Below are 24,229 nucleotides of genomic sequence, written 5' to 3'. Positions count from 1 at the left end.
AAATGATTTGTTCCTCACATTTCAACTATAAAAGGGACAAAGATATCAATTGGAAGATCGCCGATTTACAGAAAATTACAAGTGAGAAAGATACAAATTCAAAGCACTCAAAAAGAAGAAAGAAAACTTACACCAACCTTCTATTCTTTGTGTAAATGCTAGATTGATTGTCTGTAATCATCTAAAGTGTTCTTTATCTTAAAAGGAATAAGTTTGTGATCAATTGTAATATTGAGAGTGTGTATGCTGAGTACTTGATATTAAGTACTTAGTGGTAGAGAAATCTAAGTGCTGGGTTGTAGCGTTTAGTAGGAGTTGAGTAGACGAACAGAGGAAGGTACTCTTGCATATTCAACTGCTTGTAATCGGTTTGTGCTCTACCTTTAAAGAGCTCAGTATTGGATTCTAAAATCCCGGAGGATTCTGGGGACTGGACGTAGGCGGAGAGGCCGAACTAGGATAAGTGATACTGAGTAATTTCTAACTCTCTCAAATATATATGTGAATGTGTTGCTTGTTATATTTACTCAGCATATAAATTGTTTGAAGCTGACACTGAGTAAATTGGAGTGCTGAGTTGGAAACTGACCACAAAAGTATCAATTCCCAACTCTCAAGTGAAACAGTCTTAGTCAGCATCTGACTAAAGCTGTCTTACATTAAGATCGGCCAAGCTGACCAAAGCTGAGTTAATAAACTCACCAAAATTATTAAGTCAGCAAGATTAATTAGCGAAAAAAGTTATATTAGTTCCTAACCCCCCCTGGAACTAATCATACGGGACCAACAGTACGTACACTCGTGCATGCTCCCTCATACATGTCCTTTATAATGTCAATATATTTCCGCGAAATGTCTTTCCTTATCAAGGCCCACCAAAGTACTTCCCTTGGTACCTTATCATATGCTTTCTCCAAGTCAAAGAAAACCATATGCAAGTCTTTCTTCTTATTTCGATAGTGCTCCATTAATTGTCTCATTAGATGGATGGCTTACATAATTGATCTTCCCGGCATAAAGCCAAACTGGTTTTCCGAGATCTTCACCGTCCTCCTTAGCTTTTGTTCGATCACTCGCTCCCAAAGTTTCATAGTGTGACTCATTAATTTGATTCCTCGATAGTTGGCACAATCTTGGACATCGCCTTTAAGATACTTTTCCTCCATTCTGATGGCATCTTATTGTTTCTCCAAATTTGGTTGAAGAACGTCGTCAACCATTCGATTCCTCTCTCTCCCAAACATCTCCAAATCTCAATAGGGATGCCATCGGGTCCTACTATTTTCTTCAACCTCATCTTATTTAATACCATTTTGACTTCACCCTTTTGAATTCTCCGCAGGCATTCATGATTTATCATATCGTGAGGGATACTTATATCTCCAACATCTTGTCTGCGATCTCCATTAAATAAGTCATCAAAATAGGACCTCCATCGTTCCTTGATATCCTTATCTCCAACTAGGACTTTCTGGTCCACATCCTTCACACATTTAACTTTTCCGAGATCTCGCGTCTTCCTATCTCTCATCCGAGCAATTCTATATATGTCTCTTTCCCCTTCTTTCGTATCCAATCTTGTATACAGACCCCGATTCACCTTTGCTCTAGCATCTCGTATGACCTTCTTTACTTCCCTTTTAGCCTCTTTGTATTTTTTGTAGTTCTCATCACTCCTACATTTCTCCAATATTTTATAGGATTCTCGCTTACTCTTTACTGCTTATCGTACTTCTTCTGTCCACCAAGATGTGTCCTTACCCGGTGGCATGCTACCTTTAGATTCCCCTAGAATTTCCTTCGCTACTTCCCTTATACTATGCTCCATCTTAGTCCATATCGAATCTATATCTAAATCTATATTACAAGTCCAAATATCTTTTTTAGTCATCTCATCCACAAATTTTTGTTGATTCTCCCCTTGCAATTTCCACCACTTAATCTTAGTCTCTACTTGTGGTGTTTGTTTTTCTTATACATTTCTTACTTCGAAAATCAAGCACCACTACTCTATGTTGGGTTGTCGTACTCTCACCAGGGATCACCTTACAATCAATATAACTCTTTCTCCAGGCACTCCTTACTAAGAAAAAGTCAATTTCGCTCGCATTACCGCCACTCCGATAAGTCACTAAGTGGGATGTTCTCTTCATAAACCATGTGTTCATGATACTCAAGTCATAGGCTGATGCGAATTCCAAAATATCATTTCCTGCTTCATTCTTATCTCCAAAACCATACCCTCCATGAACACTCTCAAACCCATCTCGCCTAGAACCCACGTGTCCATTGAGATCACCCCCCAGTACCATTTTTTCATCCCTAGGAACCTGTTGCACCACTTTCTCTAAGTCCTCCCAAAAAGCTTGTCTTATAGAAACATTTAATCCTATTTGTGGCGCATATGCACTAACGACATTCACAACCTCATCCCCTATCACTAGCTTAACACTCATAATTCTATCGCTCTTCCTAGACACCGCTACTACATCATCAATATACTCCCTATCAATAAGAATACCTACTCCATTTCTACCCTTATCCTTTCCTGAGTACCAAAGCTTATAACCCCAAAGAGCTATCTCTCTAGCCTTAGCTCCAACCCACTTGGTTTCTTGTAGGCACATTATATTTATTCTCCTCCTCTTCATAACATCTACAATTTCAGCTAATCTTCCTGTCAAAGAACCTATGTTCCATGTCCCAAAGCGTAACCTACTACCCTTACCCCTACCCTACCATTACCGTGGACTTGCTTATTTACCCGCAACCCTTGCATATTTGACACCACCGTCGGGTCCTAGGGTGGCGCTCCGCTTCGAGGCGACGACCTAGCAACCCTTGCACACTTATCACTACACCAGGTCTAGGAAGTGCAGCGCGTCGCTGAGAAGGGAACACCCCAACGATATTTATATTGTGGTTCATGTCATAAGATGTGGCTAAGTTTACGTTGGCCGCCACAAACCTACCGCAACCCTCCTCCTTTGTCCGGGCTTGGGATCGGGTGTAAAGACCACCAAGTGACCCTCACAGGCAGAGTTATTCATGCATATAACATTAAAAAAATAAAAATAAACACACTTAAAAATGGAGCGTATAAAAAATAAGTGGTGAATTATTTTTCCTTAAAAAATGTTTACTCGTCAATTTTTTATATTGTTGAGAATTATTTCCATACAAAAACACTATTCATTTGTAGTGATTTTAAAAGAAAAAAAAACAATGTAAAAATTATTACTTCTTTTTCAAGAAAATAATACATTAATTTGTACTTATAAATATATGTGAAAGTGAAACCATATATATTTTTTTCTAATATTAGATGTGTGTGGAATAAACAAGTTTTAAGCCGCAAATTATGCCCTTTTTTTCAAATATTTGGTAAATTGCTCAACATGTTTTATGTATTTTTCTTGTAACTAACACTATTTATTGTTTTATATTTGAACTTTTTTTTTCCATTTTGGACTGCACGCACCTCCTTAAAGCTTATTAGTAATCAACTACCCAACTGTGATACTTACAACCAATCTCGATAGTGTTGGAAGCTACCAAACTTTCGTAACCTTTTTCCGAAACAATTTAAGCATGGACATAAAAGCCATGATTTGCACTAATGTGAACACTATCTGAAATCACAAACCATAACATGTTTCTACTGGTTGAGCTGATAAATTATGATAAAAAAAGATTTCAATCACAGTAGCAATAAGCGTCGTTAATGCATATGCAATTACATATAAATCTCGAGCTAAATCCTTCTTCTTAGAGGATGCTCCTGTATCAGAAACACTCATTTACGACGGAACAAAAAAAACCTCAATTACCTGTTGATACCGATTATGATTTTGGGAGATAGAAAGAAAGTCGGATTAGGAATCAGACATTAGACAAAGCAATTCAAACACAATAAGTTTGACGGGAGATCTATTAGTTCATCTTTTGCTACACGAATTGCGTCACACTTTACATAAATAAAATATAAAATTTAGTGATTTTATTGAAAGAAAATAACGTTCTACAGTCTTTGTAAAGAAAGGCCCAAACTTGTTGTCTTTCAATTAGTTCCCCTTTTCTCATCTATTGAGCACATTTTCCGTTACCAAAAAAGTATTAGTTCATCTTTTGCTACACGAATTGCGTCACACTTTACATAAATAAGTCTTCTGTTTCGTACCTTCCTCGATCAGCTAGCTTTTCATTCTATACACAAATTGTGAATGGAAGCCGTTGAGAGCATTCGAGTTCATTGATCCAGATCCTCGAACTCAGTCATTAGATACAGCTGAACGATTCGCTCCTTGTGACTTTCGAATTGAAGAAAGTCGTTTTCGATGGCTTCGACCCAGTTTATGTTGTTCCCACTCGTGAGCTCCTCTAAGAACCCGGTCACTGCAAGCCTGCCAATAAAAAGAGAAAATGACGAATTCAGACTTCGAACCTTTTGAGATGCACACAATTAACATTTCTGTGTGCACGTGGAATATATAAATCACATAACACGAATAAACTTCAAGATGCTGACCTTACACACATTGGGTCCAAAGGTTCCTTTCCATCAATTTATTTCCAACACCATCACAAACTGAACTCGAATCAGCCCGAAGAAAAGAAGTTATGATTTCCACAGCTGGTCCAACCACTTGTGCAGCCCATGATTCCTTAGATTTGCCTGTAACAAAAAGAAAATAGCATTTCATGTGATTCAGGGGACGAAAATGATGTACTGCTAAAAATATATTTCTGATTTATAAACAAATCGGGAAAATGGCACATTTGTGGTAATTCGCAAACTATTTCATCGTTTATGGCAGAGTTAGAAGTATTTCCGAAAATGTGGTGATTTTAGCTGCATCCATAGATCTCTTAGGTGTATATGTTCATCCGCGATTCAAATTGGCAGATGGAGAAAAATGAGACTCTAAAACTCTAATCTGCCTTTCAAGAAGGCGGATATAAAGTCAGCCGCTTGTATGAAAGGAGGACTGAGCAACACACCTTTCATACAGGCCGACCACTAGTACCGATCCTTCATTTCTTTCCCTTACTGCTAAAATTAAATTTATCACATAGTAACAAATATAAAAATTATTGATACTCTTAATTTAAATGAAATTGAGGCAGACATGTCTGTCCTGTCACCGTCCCACGATCGAGCAGTGGAGTCAGAGAATATCTGACTCCACACATTATACATTGACGAACGTATTATGTCCGCCAATAAGACCAGTGGGATGAATCAAATTCACCCCAAAGCCAGAAATCTTTTCCATCTCCTCTAGTTCTAGAAATACTATAGATAACCACGAAAAATTTTAGGGTACAACGGGAGTAATACACCCGACGAATCAATTAATGTCGCATGTATACATTTTTATTTTCTTTACACCAACCATATCTCATGTAGTGGTATGAAAAACGACTTTCATGTAGTGGTACCATAGAATTTCTCGATAAGTTAGATAACCACCCCAAATGTGTCATTGTCCCTAAACAAATAGGAGAAAGAAAGACTGTACTTGAAATGGATTCAGTAGAATCAACATATTGTATATTCCATCCAAACAATGTTCGAAGCCGACTAAGTCTCCTCTTCTGTAAAACAAAATGCTTTTGTTATTAAACATTCCACAGTGATAACGGATTGAGACGGACCAGAATCCAGATAAATAAATAAAAAGAATTGGTACTAAATAATTGAAACATGTAAAATCTGACACGCAAACTTACTTGACGTCCAACAAGCCTTCGGATGTTCATTTTCACTTTCTCAATTGCTTCAGCTAAAACATTCTTGAGTTCATTATCATCAGAGGAGGAAAATAAGATCTCCCTCGCATTATCTTTTAGCATCTCGCCGTTTTTTGCTGATACCATTTCGCAACATTCATTGGCCTTATCACTCCTGCTTTGCAAGAGGTAAAGTCTCAGAAAACCCTCAAACTCCCTTACGCCAATGGCTTGCCGCAAACCTCGAGTATAAACAGCATGAGGTTTGAAAATTTCATAAACTTCACTGAGTAATCCAGCATTGATCATGCTATCTACTCTTTGTCCAACATACTGGTACAGTACGGGCCCGGGGATAGCAGCATCAACACAAATGAAACAGTAGTCGAATCTGCAATTGTCAATCCGACCCCAGTTCTGCCCTGCCACATTCAAAATTAGGGTTGTGAATTTCTGACACGACAAAAAAAATTAATAGAAAAATATATAGCTTTATATAATTCTGTAAAATCGTGTGGTCAGCTCTTACCCACATTTAATTGAATAAATTGTGAACTTTGTATAGAAAAATTTAGAGCTAGACAGAAACGACTCAAGTATTTTAGAGGTCTTGGAACACTAGTTTTTACACTCTAATTTTTTATAAGTAAAATATAACTAAATTTTTTTTGACTGAACCAATAAAAACCAACTAATCCTTTGAGACAATTTATCGAGAACAAAACAGTTACCAGCTATATAATTATTGGAGTAAAGTAAAAACAAATATGTCCTTTGCCTTTTTGCAAACGTAAACTCGTGGTTTAAAAATTTGCAAATACGAATATGTGGTTTGCACGGTGTGCAACTTCAGGTGGCTAAAATTGTAGAATGTCACCGGCGATCCACCATATAACTAGAAGAAAAAGCACCTCCTCCTTTATGTTTAGTTATCGCCGGTGACATCTGCAATCTTAGCCAGAGTAGTTATAGATGTCATTCTCTCTTTCAAGGAGGTGTGTAATATGCGTTGAACGCAACACTCAATCTTACTGTATATACATATAGATCTGGTAACCTTCACCTACCCCACTGTATATATGGAAAACTATTTAAAACTCATAAAATTAAATTACTTAACATCATTTTTCTTTTAAAAAACGAATTATTATAGATTTTTTTTTTTACAGAAAAATGACAACTGTGATATTCATCAGGTTCAAAGTTTGTTTGTTGTAAATCAGTCAAAGATAACTTGTCTTAATTTACTTTTTATTCAAAATATATTATTTAGCAAACTTCATAAGCTTTTTTTAGGGTTAAGGTGTAAAAATACCCCTAACGTTTTGGATCGGGAGCAATTTTACACCTAACGTCTAAAATGGAGCAATTTTACCTCTAACGTTTATAGCCAAGAGCAATTTTACCCTTAAGCTTGATAATTTGGCTCAATTTCAGACACTATTATAAAACACACATATTTTTATTCCTTATTTTGCACCAATTGCATATCAACTCGTTCTAAAAAATGATTTCATGTTTTTTGTAATTTAATAATAAAATTGGAGATTAATATTTATAAATTCGGTGAATTTTTTGAATTATTTTGTCTAATTCGTACAAAAGACGGTATATTTTATTTTTTCACATTCCAATATATGTTTGTGATTTGTTACTAATAAAATGACGCACGTGTGAAGTGTAGATACAAGATTCATGACCGAGAAGACAGTTTGATGAATTATTTCTCAAATTGACCAAATTTATCAACGTTAAAATTCCTCTTGGCTTCCAACGTTGATAGGGGTCAAAAACCCCTATCTTTGGGTACGGTTTTAGGACGGGTTTTAGAGTTATTTGGTTAATAAGCGAGCAATTCTCGCATTTAAATGCTTTTGTGTGAGTTAGTTAGGAATTGAAAACGTTCTATTTACTTTTCGTCGTTTAGGCTCGTTTTGTGATCAATTGAGACAAATACGGCCGAAATAGCATGCATATTAGAATTCCGTTATCTTTTGAAGCTAATTGGTCCGTCAAAAGTCGCACCAAACGAAGCGTTTGCTCAAAATAAGCGATTGACGGATCAATTTGGCTTTTGGACTAATGTTTTCCGAAGTTTTTATGCGTGTGCAGGTGTAAGTTCGGGCGAAAAAGGGCATAGAATTCATCAAGCTTGAATCGAGCACGTTTCGGGCGAAAACGCTCGGCGAGCAGGGTCCCACGGGCCATTTCTGCTCGCCGAGCAGGCCGCCAGAGGCCTGCTCGGTGAGTAGGAGCCTGCTCGCCGAGCAGGCCACCAGGCGCCTGCTCGGCGAGCAGGGGGCTGCTCGGCGTGAGCAGCCCTGCTCGCCGAGCAGCCTTCCCTGCTCGGCGAGCAGCCCTGCGGGAATTGGTCAAAAAGACCAATTCCGCCCCCACGAAGCCACGTTCGGCCCCACGTCTTCCTACACCAACTAGGACACGAAAATAGGTCAAAACGAGGCCCGAGACGCGTCTATAAATAGGATTTTTTCATTGTAATTAGACATCTTTCGTTTTTGTAAATTATTTTAGCTTTCCCCTTGTAATTCCTCTCCATCTTCTCCATCTTCCTCAACCTCCATTGAAGCTCCTTCAAAGCTTTCTACCGAGGAATTACCAAGGTCCGTCCTTAAGATTAAGTCGCCGGCTGCAGAGTAAACAGGTTCCCTGAAAGGGATTTTTGTATCTCCTTTTATCTTTCCTTGTTTGTACTCTTTGATACAGTTGCCGAACTTGACTTATTGTATCTTGTGACAATTATCTTCGCCTTTAATAATAATTTAGCTCTTGTTTTGTTCTATGATTATTTGTCTAATCTCTGTCTTACGCTTTATTCAATTGGTTTAACTCATTCAAAAGCCCCAAAATCTAATAGGCACATATTGCGAGCTGAATCTGACCTAGTCAGAGCCTAGGAGATTGACGACCTCTTAGTTGATTAAGCGCCAATTTACTGAGCCTTAGACCTAGTTTCGGCCTTAGGGAATCACGCGCTAGGAACCTCAGGAGGGTAAGTAGGGTTAATCGCCTTGAATACAAGTGACTCGGATTAGGTTTTTATTCAATAGACTTGATAATCTATCTTTATTATTATCGTTCATACCATGTTCCTTCGAATAGTTTCATTAATGAAAGATCAATTAGGGGTAGAGTAACTTAGTTAGGCGTAGAATAACTTAGATAATTTAGTTAGAATTAGATAACTTAGCTAGGATTAGTATAATTGGACCTAGGAGTAGATTAATTAAACAAACCAAACTCAAAACCCCCTAAGCCTAGATAGCATCCGAGACCGAGTAGCTTGATACTTGCAGAAATAAATCCTGTGGATGATAACCTGGACTTAAACCAGAAATTTATTACTTGATAACGACGGGGTACACTTATCCCTTAGTGAGGTTTCCTATAAACCGCATCAAGTTTTTGGCGCCGTTGCCGGGGATTTATTTTCTCTGTAATATCGAACCAAAGGTCGACTTGTTAGTTTAGGCATTCTTTGTGAATATCCTTTGTTAATATCATATATACTTGTTTATAATCATGATTCTTTTTATTACGTATCTATACCGTTTATACTTGTTTATATACACATATTTATATATACTCATTTATGATAACCATCCTCGTTAATACTTACGCTTGTTTATATTCGTTTGTACGAACATATAGTTATTAATTTCATCTATACATGTATGTATGTGTTTTTATACTGTTCTTATACTTGTACAAAACTGTATGATTTGTATGATTTCCCTTCAGCTTTCATTTATTTCTGTATTTATCTTTTCTCAGCGTATGCCTACGAGATCAGCGAAATTACCGGTTGTCCCTCTTAACCTTGAACTTGAACGTACTCTTCGCAGGAGCAAACAGATCGGAAAGCTGAAGCAAGACGAGATCATCGAGCCTATCAAGCCTATCAAGATGACTGACAATGAACGGTTCACCAACTTTGAGCAGAACATGGACCGAAGGCTTTCGGGTCTTGAATACGTAGCAGCAGACTACTGCGAGCGCTACAACATGCCTTGGCCATACCCCTCGGCCGATCAGTAAGTTGTCTTCTCTACCCTAACTCTTTACACTCGTACTTCATGATTTGTGATGCAATGTTGGAACTTATTGCATGTTTTAGTGTGAGGAGGAGGGGTAGACAAACTTACAAAAATTGTATAAATTTTAAATTTTTGTTGCGTCGTGTCTAGTTTAGTTTAGCGTTTTTAGGTTTTGTTTATGTTTTTGCATGTTTAGGACCTAAAACCATGAACCTCCTTCGAATCTAAACTTCGTTGTTTGTCTTTGAGGGCTGAGAACCGAATCTAAAATTGCATGACAACTAGTTTAGGCGTAGGACACAACTCTTGTATCTGTAAAAGCATGAGCTAAAGTTTGCATTTGGACCCTACTTTTGAAGAAATGCTAAAATCATTACTTAGGTAGATAACTTAAGAATTGAAGGCTTGTGATATTAAACTTGAGTTTGGGGAAAACTAGTAAACACAAAATTGAAACCCAAAGAATTGCGAGCTGAATTTGAGCCTAAGAGCGAACATCAAAAAGCTCTTTTTCTTGACATTTTTGTGTGAATGCTTTGACTTGTGGAAGATTACAGATTTTGCACCTAATACTGTGTTGAACCTACATGCAATGATTTGAGATGATAAACGATGAATCAGCCTCATTAGAATTAACCCTTTTCTTTACCTTATTTTCTCTTTTTCATCCACTCTAGGAAGCCCCTTTGAGCCTATATTTTTGTAGTTTGTAGATTTTTCTTTCGTTCTAACCTGTTTTTGCAAACCTCAACTTGGTTCGCTACTTAACCCAAATTTTTTGCAAAGCTCGAAATGAGCCTTTGTTTTCTTCTAGCGCTTTATCTTTGTTTATGGCATTACAGTAGCAAGCCAAAAGGCTAAGAAGTGAATGAGCATCACTATCCAAAGAAGAAAAAAAAAGAAGAGAAAAACAGAAAAAAAGAAAAGAAAAGAGACGAACAAGAGGGAAGAACTTCATTCCCCAGTTCCTAAAAAAAAAAAAACGTCTCAAGAAAACATCCCAAAAGAAAAAAATAAGGGATGAATAAAAAGCTCAGTCACTTTGTATTTGCTAAAGCCATTTTAACTTTGTTTTTGTAGCGCTAGAACTTTTAACCCTTGTTGTACCTTTAACCCTCTAACCACATTACAACCCCAATTAGAGGCTGTTTTTGATATCATCGGAGTCATATAGCATAGTAGAGGAACTCGGATGAACGTGCAAAATCAACGTAATCCTAAGCAAGAACATAAGCCGAGAGTAAATACTTTAGCCACCAAAATTGTGTGAATGAGTGAACTACCTATGGTGAGGTGTTTTACTTAGCGATCCCCTTAAACTTGTTTAATTGAACATGTGTCCATTTGCTTAAAACTATGACCCATGATAATTGAAATGCGGCTTTTGGATATCGTGTCTCTACTTTGTATTTCCGAATGCATGTAATTACAGATGCTCGAAGTTGTGTCAAGCACCTAGTCAAACCGGGAGGTTTTCTAGCTTGCTTGTGATGGCGGGTTTAGTTTTTAGTTTACTTGGGGACAAGTAAAGTTTTAAGTGCGAGGAGGTTTGATAGGGGTAAAAAACCCCTATCTTTGGGTACGGTTTTAGGATGGGTTTTAGAGTTATTTGGTTAATAAGCGAGCAATTCTCGCATTTAAATGCTTTTGTGTGAGTTAGTTAGGAATTGGAAACGTTCTATTTACTTTTCGTCATTTAGGCTCGTTTTGTGATCAATTGAGGCAAATACGGCCGAAATAGCATGCATATTAGAATTCCGTTATCTTTTGAAGCTAATTGGTCCATCAAAAGTCGCACCAAACGAAGCGTTTGCTCAAAATAAGCGATTGACGGATCAATTTGGCTTTTGGACTAATGTTTTCCGGAGTTTTTATGCGTGTGCAGGTGTAAGTTCGGGCGAAAAAGGGCATAGAATTCATCAAGCTTGAATCGAGCACGCTTCGGGCGAAAACGCTCGGCGAGCAAGGTCCCACGGGCCATTTCTGCTCGCCGAGCAGGCCCCTGGTGGCCTGCTCGCCGAGCAGGGGGCTGCTCGGTGCGAGCAGCCCTGCTCGCCGAGCAGCCTTCCCTGCTCGACGAGCAGCCCTGTGGGAATTGGTCAAAAAGACCAATTCCGCCCCCACGAAGCCACGTTCGGCCCCACGTCTTCCTACACCAACTAGGACACGAAAATAGGTCAAAACGAGGCCCGAGACGCGTCTATAAATAGGATTTTTTCATTGTAATTAGACATCTTTCGTTTTTGTAAATTATTTTAGCTTTCCCCTTGTAATTCCTCTCCATCTTCTCCATCTTCCTCAACCTCCATTGAAGCTCCTTCAAAGCTTTCTACCGAGGAATTACCAAGGTCTGTCCTTAAGATTAAGTCGCCGGCTGCAGAGTAAACAGGTTCCCTGAACGGGATTTTTGTATCTCCTTTTATCTTTCCTTGTTTGTACTCTTTGATACAGTTGCCGAACTTGACTTATTGTATCTTGTGACAATTATCTTCGCCTTTAATAATAATTTAGCTCTTGTTTTGTTCTATGATTATTTGTCTAATCTCTGTCTTACGCTTTATTCAATTGGTTTAACTCATTCAAAAGCCCCAAAATCTAGTAGGCACATATTGTGAGCTGAATTTGACCTAGTCAGAGCCTAGGAGATTGACGACCTCTTAGTTGATTAAGCGCCAATTTACTGAGCCTTAGACCTAGTTTCGGCCTTAGGGAATCACGCGCTAGGAACCTCAAGAGGGTAAGTAGGGTTAATCGCCTTGAATACAAGTGACTCGGATTAGGTTTTTATTCAATAGACTTGATAATCTATCTTTATTATTATCGTTCATACCATGTTCCTTCGAATAGTTTCATTAATGAAAGATCAATTAGGGGTAGAGTAACTTAGTTAGGCGTAGAATAACTTAGATAATTTAGTTAGAATTAGATAACTTAGCTAGGATTAGTATAATTGGACCTAGGAGTAGATTAATTGAACAAACCAAACTCAAAACCCCCTAAGCCTAGATAGCATCCGAGACCGAGTAGCTTGATACTTGCAGAAATAAATCCTGTGGACGATAACCTGGACTTAAACCAGAAATTTATTACTTGATAACGACGGGGTACACTTATCCCTTAGTGAGGTTTCCTAGAAACCGCATCAAACGTTATGGGTAAAATTGCACCATTTTAAACGTTATGGATAAAATTGCTCATGGCCCAAAACGTTAGGGTATTTTTTTCACCTTAACCTTTTTTATAACTATAAATTTAAATATTATTTTTGAAAACAAATAAGCAGAAAACTATATTTGATATTTTGAGACATGAAGAGAACTCCATTGTATCTGGATGAATTTTCTCAATTTACAACAATGTACCTTGATTTTCTTGTTCATTTTATTTCCACGTTGAATTTTGTATTTAAAAAATGTGACATTCCTGTACAAAAATTAAAAATTGTGCCTGTGAAAATGTGAAGTGAGGTGTTATATTTTAAATGCATGCAATATATGTGGATAAATTCTAAATTTGATCCTAATATTTTTTAGGAAGTATAGATTTGTCCGTAGCATATAAAATAGTAAAGTTTTATCCCTAATATTTTCAAGTAAATCAATTTCATTCATAACATTGATAGCTAGAAGGAATTTTACGCTAACGTTTAAAATGGTGCAATTTTACTTCTAATATTTAAATTTACCTCTAACGTTGATAGGTTGGATCAATTTGAGAAATAATTTATAAAATTATCTTCTGTTACGAATCGTGTCATTTTCACTACATGTGTGCGTAATTTTATAACTCATCAGTAACAAATCACAAACATATGTATACACATGGAAAAAATAAAATTAAAAATTAAAAATTATATTGTATTCTATATTATTTGAAAATAAAATCCAAATATTTCGTCAAATTTAAAAACGTATTATTCACTAATTCTATTATGAAATTGTAAACAACGCAAAATATTTTTTTTTATAACTAACTGATACAGAATACATGAACACAATATATGTGTTTTATTAATAATGTTTGAAATGGACCCAATTTGGCTTTGTTAGGGGTAAACTTTCTCTTGTCTGCCAAAGTCAAGCACCCTTTGGTTGGATTATCTCCCAATTAATGCTTTCTTTTTATGTTAGGATTTAAACTCGAGATTTCTAGTTTAAGTGACTTGAGGCCTTTAACTACTTAAACCGAGAAACAAAGTCTAAACCTAGCGTTGGGACATCTGTTAACATAGGAAGATGTGAATCTCTACCCCCTAAAAAATGATTGGTAGGCTAAGCTACTTTTGTAGCCTTTGAAGAAAGCACGAACAGATCTTTCGGATGAAGCTATTACATAAAGTTTTAATTGGGAGAGGATCCACCTAAAAATCAATCAAACTATAAAAAAAAATTATAAAAGCGGAATGATTATATATAATAAATAAAATAAAATTAAACATTTTTTTTTCAATATAGTTACTAGAAATACATAAAGGGAAAATTACAAAACTAGGTCAAATGGGAGGTCCATTTACATATTTAAACCATTTACTCAACCTACTACATATCTAGACTGATTTTGTGTGACTTTCCCATAATACCCCTAACCTTCCCACTCTCCACAACGTGAACGGCTGCTCCCCCCATCTACTTGGTTACGCAAAAAGTTGGCTCCTCCATTAATGGTTTCAAGACTTTTGATCTTCCTTTCTTCCTTTGAATTGCACGAAATCTGCACCATTTCGCCAAATCACAATGAATTTCTCTTTTTCCTCTTTTCATCTCTTGATTCTGCAACTTCCTAATCCTAAAAAACGAAGCCATGGTTCTTCATCTTCCTGTTCTTGCTCGTTACTTGGTTTCTTTCTTCTTGTTACCATCAAAGGAATGGTTATTCTACGTTATTTCCTTCGTTTTTCCCAGTTTATCACATTGTTATTGTCGCTTTTAAGGGTGAAAGGCGCGAAAAAAGTAAGTATATGTTGTTTTTCTGCGTTTTTTCATGAATACACTTCGTGAATCGATGATTTCGCGAAGATTTGCGAAGAGAAAGAGCTTGAAACGTGACGATCTACTTCGTGAATCATTGATTTCGCGAAGATCTGCGAAGAGAAAGAGCCTAAAACGTGTGGATCTGCTTCGCAAATCGATTAGTTGCGAAGTCTGCGAGTAGAAAAGTTCATGATTTGACTCGTAGACTTCGCGAAAGCATTGATATGCGACGTAGATCGTCATGTTTCAGACCTCGCATACCTCGCGAAAACATCGAGTAGCAAAGTAAAATCACCTCTTTCCCTGCACATTTACATTCGCATGCTTCGCTAATCCTCATTTCGCGAAGCCAAAATCGTCTTTTTCCCTTCCTAACACGATTAATTTTTTCTGAAGGTGGTTGATTACATAACATCCCTTTCTAGAAGGCGGCGTATTGGACTGCAGGGGAGATGACTTTCCTTCCCGTACAGGGAGAAATTTCCCTCAAGATTGGCACATTCACTCCTAAAATGGTTGGTTAGGAGAGATTGTACCAATCTTGGTGTGCACCATGGGATACATCCATCCCAAAAGGTCTGGACTTCCATTTCTCATCCCAAAAGGTCTAGACTTCTCTACAGAAAGTCCAGACCTTTTGGGATGAGAAATGGAAGTCCAGACCTTTTGGGATGGATGTGTCTCACGGTGCACACCAAGATTACTCATCCGCTTCAAAATTGGTACTGGATTAGTTAGGTTCACTTTGAAGTGCTTTGTTAGGAGTTTATTGTGGCAATCTTGTTGTAAATTTTGATAATGTTATGATTTTAATGTTGTTATTGTGGTAATCTTGTTGTAAATTTTGGTAATGTTATGATTTTAATGTTAGAATATGTTGTTGTTTGCCATTTTTTGTTATATACCACTTCGCGAATTAGCTACAAAACACATCCAGGCTTCGCATATGCGAATTAAATTCATCAAGTAAATCAAACTTTAGCTTCGCAGGCTTCGCATATGCTAATGAAATTCATCAAGTAAACCAAACATTAGCTTCATAGGCTTCGCATATGCTAATTAAATTCATCAAGTAAACCCAAACATTAGCTTCGTAGGCTTCGCATAATTATGGAATCTGCGAAGTCATACGGGAGGGGGCGAGACGCGCGTAAATATTGAAGGTATTATAGGAAAGTCACACAAAATCAGTCTAGATATGTAGTAGGTTGAGTAAATGGGTTAAATATGTAAATGGACCTCCCATTTGACCCATTTTTGTAATTAACCCTTAAAATGTACATTACAAAATTATGGCAAGATAACCCATTTTAACACATCTTCCTTTTGAACTTGGTCCCAAAAGTCGTTGATCTCCTGGACATATATAATCTCATGTTACTACTCGAAACATACTTAAAATAACTTATTCGCCCCTTCAATTTTCTTAATTCTATGAGTTTTAAGTTTCTTCAAATTAATGTCCCATCCATATTTAAAATTTCCCCACCATCATTCATGCATATGACACTACAACAACAACAACAAAGTCTTAGTCCCGAAATGATTCAGGGTCGGCTAACATTAACCATCATATAAAACCGTGAAATCAAGTCGTGTCAGCGACACAAATTCGCTCCCTCCACTGCGTCCTATCCACTACCATATTTTCCTCAATTCCCAGTAAACTCATATCACTCTCGATCACCCTCCTCCAAGTTTGCTTAGGTCTTCCCCTACCCCTCACCACTACATCCCTTTGCCACTCTTCGATTCTCCTAACCGACGCATCAAGCGCTCTACGTCTCACATGGCCAAACCACCTTAGCCGATTTTCTCTCATTTTATTCTCAATAGATGTGACCCCTACTTTTGTCCTAATTATTTCATTACTCACCCGATCTTTTCTCGTATGACCACACATCCATCTCAACATACGCATCTCCGCCACCGACATCTTATGGATGAGACAGTGTTTCACTGCCCAACACTCCGTACCATATAACAATACTGGTCTAATTGCCGTGCGGTAGATTTTCCCTTCAATCTATTAGGCATGCCGGGGTCACAAAGGAAACTCGTAGCACTCTTCCACTTCGACCAACCAGCTTTAATCCTATGAGCAACATCTACATCTACTTCTCCATCCGTTTGGATAATAGATCCTAAATACTGGAAGCAATCCGAGGCCTGAACAACTCTCCCATCTAGGGTGATTGTCCCTGCCTCCCTACCCCTATGGCCGCTAAACTTACACTCCAAATATTCTGTCTTACTTCGGCTCAACATAAAGCCTCTAGATTCTAGAGCTTGTCTCCATAGTTCCAACTTCCTCTCCACTCCTTCTTTCGTCTCATCAACTAACACAATATCATCTGCAAACAGCATGCACCATGGTATACCCTCTTGAAGTGAACTTGTTAGTTCATCCATAACGATGGCAAAAACAAATGGGCTTAGTGCGGAACCTTGATGCACTCCAATCGTAATAGGGAACTCTTCAGTCTTCGCAACACTAGTACGTGTTGAAACACCTTTCCACAAGATTTTGATTTGACAAAATCATTCAAGTTTAATCCATGATTAAGAGACAATTAAATTTAAGTGCTTTGATTTAATTGTACTAATCCGTTTGTTCAATATTGAGTATAAATATAAATGCAAAAAGAAATAAAGGTTAAGACAGGACAAAGTCAGCATGTGAACACAACACAAGAGCAACTCAGCATAAGAGAAGATAAGCCATCTTCAGAACAACAGCTTCAGGATGAAGCTGATCAAAGAAGCTGAGTGAAACGAAGCTCAACACAAAAGAAGTCTGCTTCAAGAAATAGATCCTACAGAACGAAGCTGACCACGGAAGCTGAGTGGAAAAAGAACTCAGTATGAGTTTTGGTGAAATTCAAAGACAATGATTATCGAAGTGAAGCTGAGTGATCTTCAGGACATCATGAATGATCCGTTAAGCTAAAAGACAAATTCGACAACTGTCTGCACCAATAATAGAAGCCTTGAATTACGCAAAAGCCAAATTCCAAGATGCATGGGTCAACTGTTCGATGCTATAAGACAAACTGCCGCGAGAAGACAAAGTCTGTAGGAAGAGGACAAATCTGACGACTGAAGATTTTAGAAGACAGGATTGGCCTACACATCTGAAGCTGACCAGAAGTTTGTCCCCCCAAAAGAGTCGTTTTGGACTCAACGGACAAATCAATTTCAAATGATTTGTTCCTCACATTTCAACTATAAAAGGGACAAAGATATCATTTGGAAGATCGCCGATTTACAGAAAATTACAAGTGAGAAAGATACAAATTCAAAGCACTAAAAAACAAGAAAGAAAACTTACACCAACCTTCTATTCTTTGTGTAAATGCTAGATTGATTGTCTGTAATCATCTAAAGTGTTCTTTATCTTAAAAGGAACAAGTTTGTGATCAATTGTAATATTGAGAGTGTGTATGCTGAGTACTTGATATTAAGTACTTAGTGGTAGAGAAATCTAAGTGATGGGTTGTAGCGCTTAGTAGGAGTTGAGTAGACGAATAGAGGAAGGTACTCTTGCATATTCAATTGCTTGTAATCGTTTTGTGCTCTACATTTAAAGAGCTCAGTATTGGATTCTAAAATCCCGGAGGATTCTAGGGACTGGACGTAGGCGGAGAGGCCGAACCAGGATAAGTGATACTGAGTAATTTCTAACTCTCTCAAATATATATATGTGAATGTGTTGCTTGTTATATTTACTCAGCATATAAATTGTTTGAAGCTGACACTGAGTAAATTGGAGTGCTGAGTTGGAAGCTGACCACAAAAGTGTCAATTCCCAACTCTCAAGTGAAACAGTCTTAGTCAGCATCTGACTAAAGCTGTCTTACATTAAGATCGGCCAAGCTGACCAAAGCTGAGTTAATAAACTCACCAAAATTATTAAGTCAGCAAGATTAATTAGCGAAAAAGTTATATTAGTTCCTAACCCCCCCTTAGAACTAATCACACGGGACCAACAACTGGTATCAGAGCCTAAGCTCACTACTCAAAGATATAACTATCTTGAGCTGATCCCGATAAATGGCTGAGAACAGCACTCGTTTCCTTCCCGGGAACCAAACAACACAGATACTCTCTGAGGGATTATCTATTAGTCGGCCTCCCCTATTCTTTGGATCTAACTATACATTCTGGAAGAATAGGATGAAGAACTTTATCCAAGCCACAAACATGAGTGCATGGCTTGCAATAGTTCAAGGCCCATACGTGCCATATAAAACTGTTAACAATGAGAAAGTTGTTAAGAGTGAAACTGAGTGGTCAAAAGATGACCTTAGAAAACTTCAAAATAATGCTTCGGCTATCAATATGCTTCACTGTGCTTTAGATGCTGCAGAATACAATAAGATTTCAGGTTGTGAGTCAGCACAGGAAATTTGGAAGAAGCTTGAAGTGACCTACGAAGGCACAAGCAAGGTCAAGGAATTAAAAGTAAATCAGCATATGAGACTATACGAGCAGTTCGAGATGAATGATAATGAGGACATCTCGGGAATGAATGCTAGATTTACCAACATTATAAATGAGCTGAAAAGACTTGGAAAGAACTTCACTGAGGAAGAACATGTGAAGAAGATCTTAAGAAGTCTTCCCAAAAGCTTGCAGGCCAAAAAGACTGCAGTAGAGGAAGCTCAGGACTTGACTACGTATAAGTACGATGAACTGATCGGATCATTGTTGAATCATGAGATATCAATGAAAAACTTTGAAGAAAAAGAGAAGTCAGAAGACAAGAAACAGAAATCACTTGTCATGAAAGCTGACTCCACCGAAGCTGACTCATCAGATGATGAGGAAATGGCAATGTTCACCCGGAAAATGAAGAAACTGTTCAGGAAGAATGATAGGAACAGCAAAAGGTCGTTCAAAAGAAATGACAAATACAAAGCTGAGCCTAGCGACAACAAATATAAAAAGGACAGCTCAAAGCTTGTCACATGTTTTGAGTGCCACCAAACTGGGCACATCAAGTCAAGCTGTCCCATGCTGAAGAAAGACAAGAACGGCAGCAGAAAGGCTATGGTAGCCACATGGAGTGATATTGATGAGTCAACCTCATCAGAAGCTGATGCAAATGAAACAGCAAATATATGCTTCATGCCCGATGATGCTGACCGCCCTTATTCTGAGCAAGCTGACCTCTCTGAAGAAACTGACCAGGAGGAAAACAATAATGAGGTAACACCCTTACTTTTTCTTAGAAATGAGATGATAAACGCCCTGAGTGATTTATATGCGCTAACTAAAAAGTGCAATAAGAAAGTAAAGGCACTCAGCAGGCGGTGTGATGAGATTGAAGAGGTCAAGCTGAGTGACCTCCGATATCTTCTCCAAGACAACTCAACTTTGTATAGTAACATAGAACTTATGCATAAGTTTGTCTCGGAAGTTCAATCAGATTCAAAGAATCTGAAAAAGGATGTCACTACCCTACAGAGCCAAATAAGAGGCTCAAATAAAAATAAATCCCATGCTGAGTACTCAAGTACTAGTCAGCATAAACAGTTTACACAGTGTAACTGTTGCGGGAAAAAGGGGCACACAAGAGAAGTGTGTTGGTACAATAAGCGGATTGTCCAATGTGACTTTTGTGGAAAGAAAGGACATACCACTAAGGTATGTTGGCATGCTCAGCACAATAATGCTAACCACACTCAGCATCACCCTCAAAGGGAAACTCACTGTGACTTCTGTGGCAAAAATGGCCACACCATAAAAGTATGTCGTCACAAATTAAAGTATGACTTTGCACCTGTTTATGCTAACAAACGAGGACCCAAAAAGAATTGGGTACCTAAAGATGAATAGTCTAAAATGCAGGTGAGCCTGAGATGCGTGGAGAAATCAAAACTATGGTATATAGACAGCGCATGCTCGAGGCACATGACCGATGATGAAACTCAGTTCATCACACTAGAGCTTAAACGAGGTGGAAGTGTAAGCTTTGGAGACAATAAGAAGGGTAAGATAGTCGGCTCAGGTACTATCGGAGGTAACCCAACTATTGAGTCAGTCTCCCTAGTTAAAGGTCTCAAATACAATCTGCTAAGTGTAGCTCAGCTTTGCAAGAGCGGCAGAAAGGTTATATTTGATGATACTCAGTGTCAAATAATCGAGGGAAAAACAAACGAATTGATTTTAACTGCCCCTCGTATAGACAACGTATACATGCTGAGTTTAGAAAAACAGTTTTCTAAAAATATATGCTTAGTGTCTAAAGAGGATAACTCCTGGCTATGGCATAGAAGACTTGGTCATGTAAGCATGGACCTTCTTGCCAAATTAGCTAGAAAGCAACTAGTTGAGGGATTGGCCAAACTTAAATTTGAAAAAGATAAATTGTGTAATGCTTGTCAGCAAGGCAAACAAACTAAAAAGTCATTTCAAAGTAAAAATATTGTCTCAACCAAGAGACCATTGGAATTACTACACTTGGATCTTTTCAGACCTGTCCAGCCACTCAGCTTGGGAGGTAAGAAATTTTCCTTAGTCATTGTAGATGATTTCTCTCGGTACACTTGGATCATCTTGCTGAGTAGCAAGGATAAAACATTTGAGATGTTCACAACATTGATTAAGAAGCTTGAAAATGACAAAGACCTAAGAGTAGCTCATATTAGAAGTGACAATGGTAGAGAATTCAAAAACCAACAGTTTGATGAGTTCTGTGAAACCAGTGGTATTGACCACAATTTCTCTGCTCCTATAACACCTAAACAAAATGGGGTTGTTGAAAGGAAGAACAGAACAATTGTCGAAATAGCTAGGACAATGCTGAGTGAAAATAGGCTTCCAAAGTACTTCTGGGGTGAAGCTGTCCACACAGCATGCTACATTCTCAATAGGGCTTTAGTTAGACCTATGATGCGCCCTCACCTAAGTTAGAGATGAAGACTCACTAAGGGATAAGTGTACCCCGTCGTTATCAAGTAATAAATTTCTGGTTAAGTCCAGGTTATCGTCCACAGGATTTATTTCTGCAAGTATCGAGTTACTTGGTTTCAGGTGTTATCTAGGCTTAGGGGGTTTTGAGTTGGTTTTGCTAAGTTAATCTACTCCTAGGTTGAATTATACTATTCCTAGCTAAGTTATCTGATTCTAACTAAGTTATTCTACGCCTAATTAAGTTACTCTACCCCTAATTAAGTTAAACTACTCCTAAGTGATCTTTTACCAATGCAATTATCCGAAGGAACATGAAGGGATACGATGATAATGAAAATAGATTGTTAAGCAATTGAATTAAAACCTAAGTCACTTGTGTCCGAGGCGATTAACCCGACCTATCCTCCTAAAGTCCCTAGTTCATGATTCCCTTGTAAGGCCGAAACTAGCTCTAAGGCTCAGTAATTTGGGCTTAATCTTCTATAGGGCCGTCAATCCTATAGGCACTGACTAGGTCAGATTCAGCTCGCAATATGTGCCAACTTGATTTTGGAATTATCGAATGAGTTAAACCAATCAGACAAAGCGTAAGACAAAGATTAAAACATTAAAACAATTGAATAAACAAGAACTATAATATATATCAAAGATGGAAATTATTATCACGAAGTTACAATAAGCCTAGAATTCATAACATGTATCAGAGGCTAGACAGAATGTAAAAGAAGAAAAATCCCTTTCAGGGAACATGTCTACCAATGCAGGCGTCTTTCTAGGACTTAAGGATGGAGCTTGAGCAATCCTCGGTAAACGGAGCTTCGGAGGTATCTTCAATGGAGGTTTGAAGGATATGGAGGAGGTGGAGAGGATTTCTCAAGAGGAAAAACTAAGAAAATTACAAAGATAAAAGATATCTAATTTCCATTGGAAAAACTCTATTTATAGGCGTGGCTCGGCCCTCTTTTTGACCTATTTTCGTGTCCTTATTGGTGTAGGAAGTCGTGGGGTCCATCGTGGCTTTGTGGGGGCGGAATTGGTCTTTTTGACCAATTCCCGCAGGTCTGCTCGCCGAGCAGGGCGAGCTGCTCGGCGAGCAGGGCTACTCGCGACGAGCAGTGCCCTGCTCGGTGAGCAGGCATCCTGCTCGCCCAAGCAGGCCTCTGGTGGCCTGCTCGGCGAGCAGGCACAGTGCCTGGGCAGTGCCTGGGCGGTGCCTGGGCAGTGCCTGGGCTGCTCGCCGAGCAGCGCCCGGGCTGCGCGCCGATGCTCTATTCGCCGAGCGACTGCCGGGGGTCCCCGAGACTCGATTTTTGCCTGAAATTGATCATGTTTTAACCTGCACACGCACATAAACTCCAAACAACATTAGTCCAAGGGCTAAATTGACCCGCCAATCGCTTATTTGAGCAAACGCTTCGTTTGGTGCGACTTTTGACGGATCAATTAGCTTCAAAAGATAACGGAATTATAATATGCATGCCATTTTGGCCGTATTTGCCTAAATTGATCATAAAACGAGCCTAAACAATGAAAAGTAAATAAAACGTTTCCAATTTCTAACTAACTCACACAAAAGCATTTAAATGCGAGAATTGCTCGCTTATTAACTAAATAATGCTAAAACCCGTCCTAAAACCGTACCCAAAGATAGGGGTTTTTGACCCCTATCAAACCTCCTCGCACTTAAAACTTTACTTGTCCCTAAGTAAACTAAAAAACTAAACCCGTAATCATAAGCAAGCTAGAAAACCTCCCGGTTTTGTCTAGGTGCCTGACACAATTTCGAGCATCTGTAATTACATGCATTCGAAAATACAAAGTAGAGACACGATATCCAAAAGCCGCATTTCAATTATCATAGGTCATAGTTTTAAGCAAAAGGACACATGTTCAATTAAACGAGCTTGAGGGGATCGCTAAGTAGAACACCTCACCATAGGTAGTTCACTCATTCACACAATTTTGGTGGCTAAAGTGTTTACTCTCGGCTTATGTTCTTGCTTAGGATTACGTTGATTTTGCACGTTCATCCGAGTTCCTCTACTATGCTATATGACTCCGATGATATCAAAAACAGCCTCTAATTGGGGTTGTAATGTGGTTAGAGGGTTAAAGCTACAACAAGGGTTAATAGCTCTAGCGCTAGAAAAACAAAGTTAAAATGGCTTTAGCGAGTATGAAGTGACTGAGCTTTTTATTTATTCACTATTCTCTTTTTGGGATGTTTTCTTGAGACGTTTTTTATTTTAAGAACTGGGGAATGAAATTCTCCCCTTTTTGTTCGTCTCTTTTCTTTCCTTTTCTTTTTCTGTTTTTCTGTTTTTCCCTTTTCTCTTTTTTTTTTTTTTGGGATAGTGATGCTCATTCACTTCTTAGCCTTTTGGCTTGCTACTATAATGCTATAAACAAAGAAAAAGCGCTAGCAGAAAGCAAAGGCTCAATTTGAGCTTTGCAAAAACTTGGGTTAAGTAGCAAACCAAGTTGTGGTTTGCAAAAATAGGTTAGAACGAAAGAAAAATCTATCAACTACAAAAATATAGGCTCAAAGGGGCT

The 24,229-nt window shown here is 38.2% G+C and overlaps 1 pseudogene; it reads right to left on the bottom strand.

The window, feature by feature from the left end:
• Positions 1 to 4,049: 4,049 nt before the first annotated feature.
• Positions 4,050 to 6,268, bottom strand: LOC136222504 (tRNA dimethylallyltransferase 2-like; annotated as a pseudogene).
• Positions 6,269 to 24,229: the final 17,961 nt, after the last annotated feature.

The sequence above is a fragment of the Euphorbia lathyris genome, chromosome 3 (genome assembly GCF_963576675.1).
Source record: "Euphorbia lathyris chromosome 3, ddEupLath1.1, whole genome shotgun sequence".
NCBI lineage: Eukaryota > Viridiplantae > Streptophyta > Magnoliopsida > Malpighiales > Euphorbiaceae > Euphorbia > Euphorbia lathyris.
This window is presented reverse-complemented; position numbering and strand designations above follow the sequence as displayed.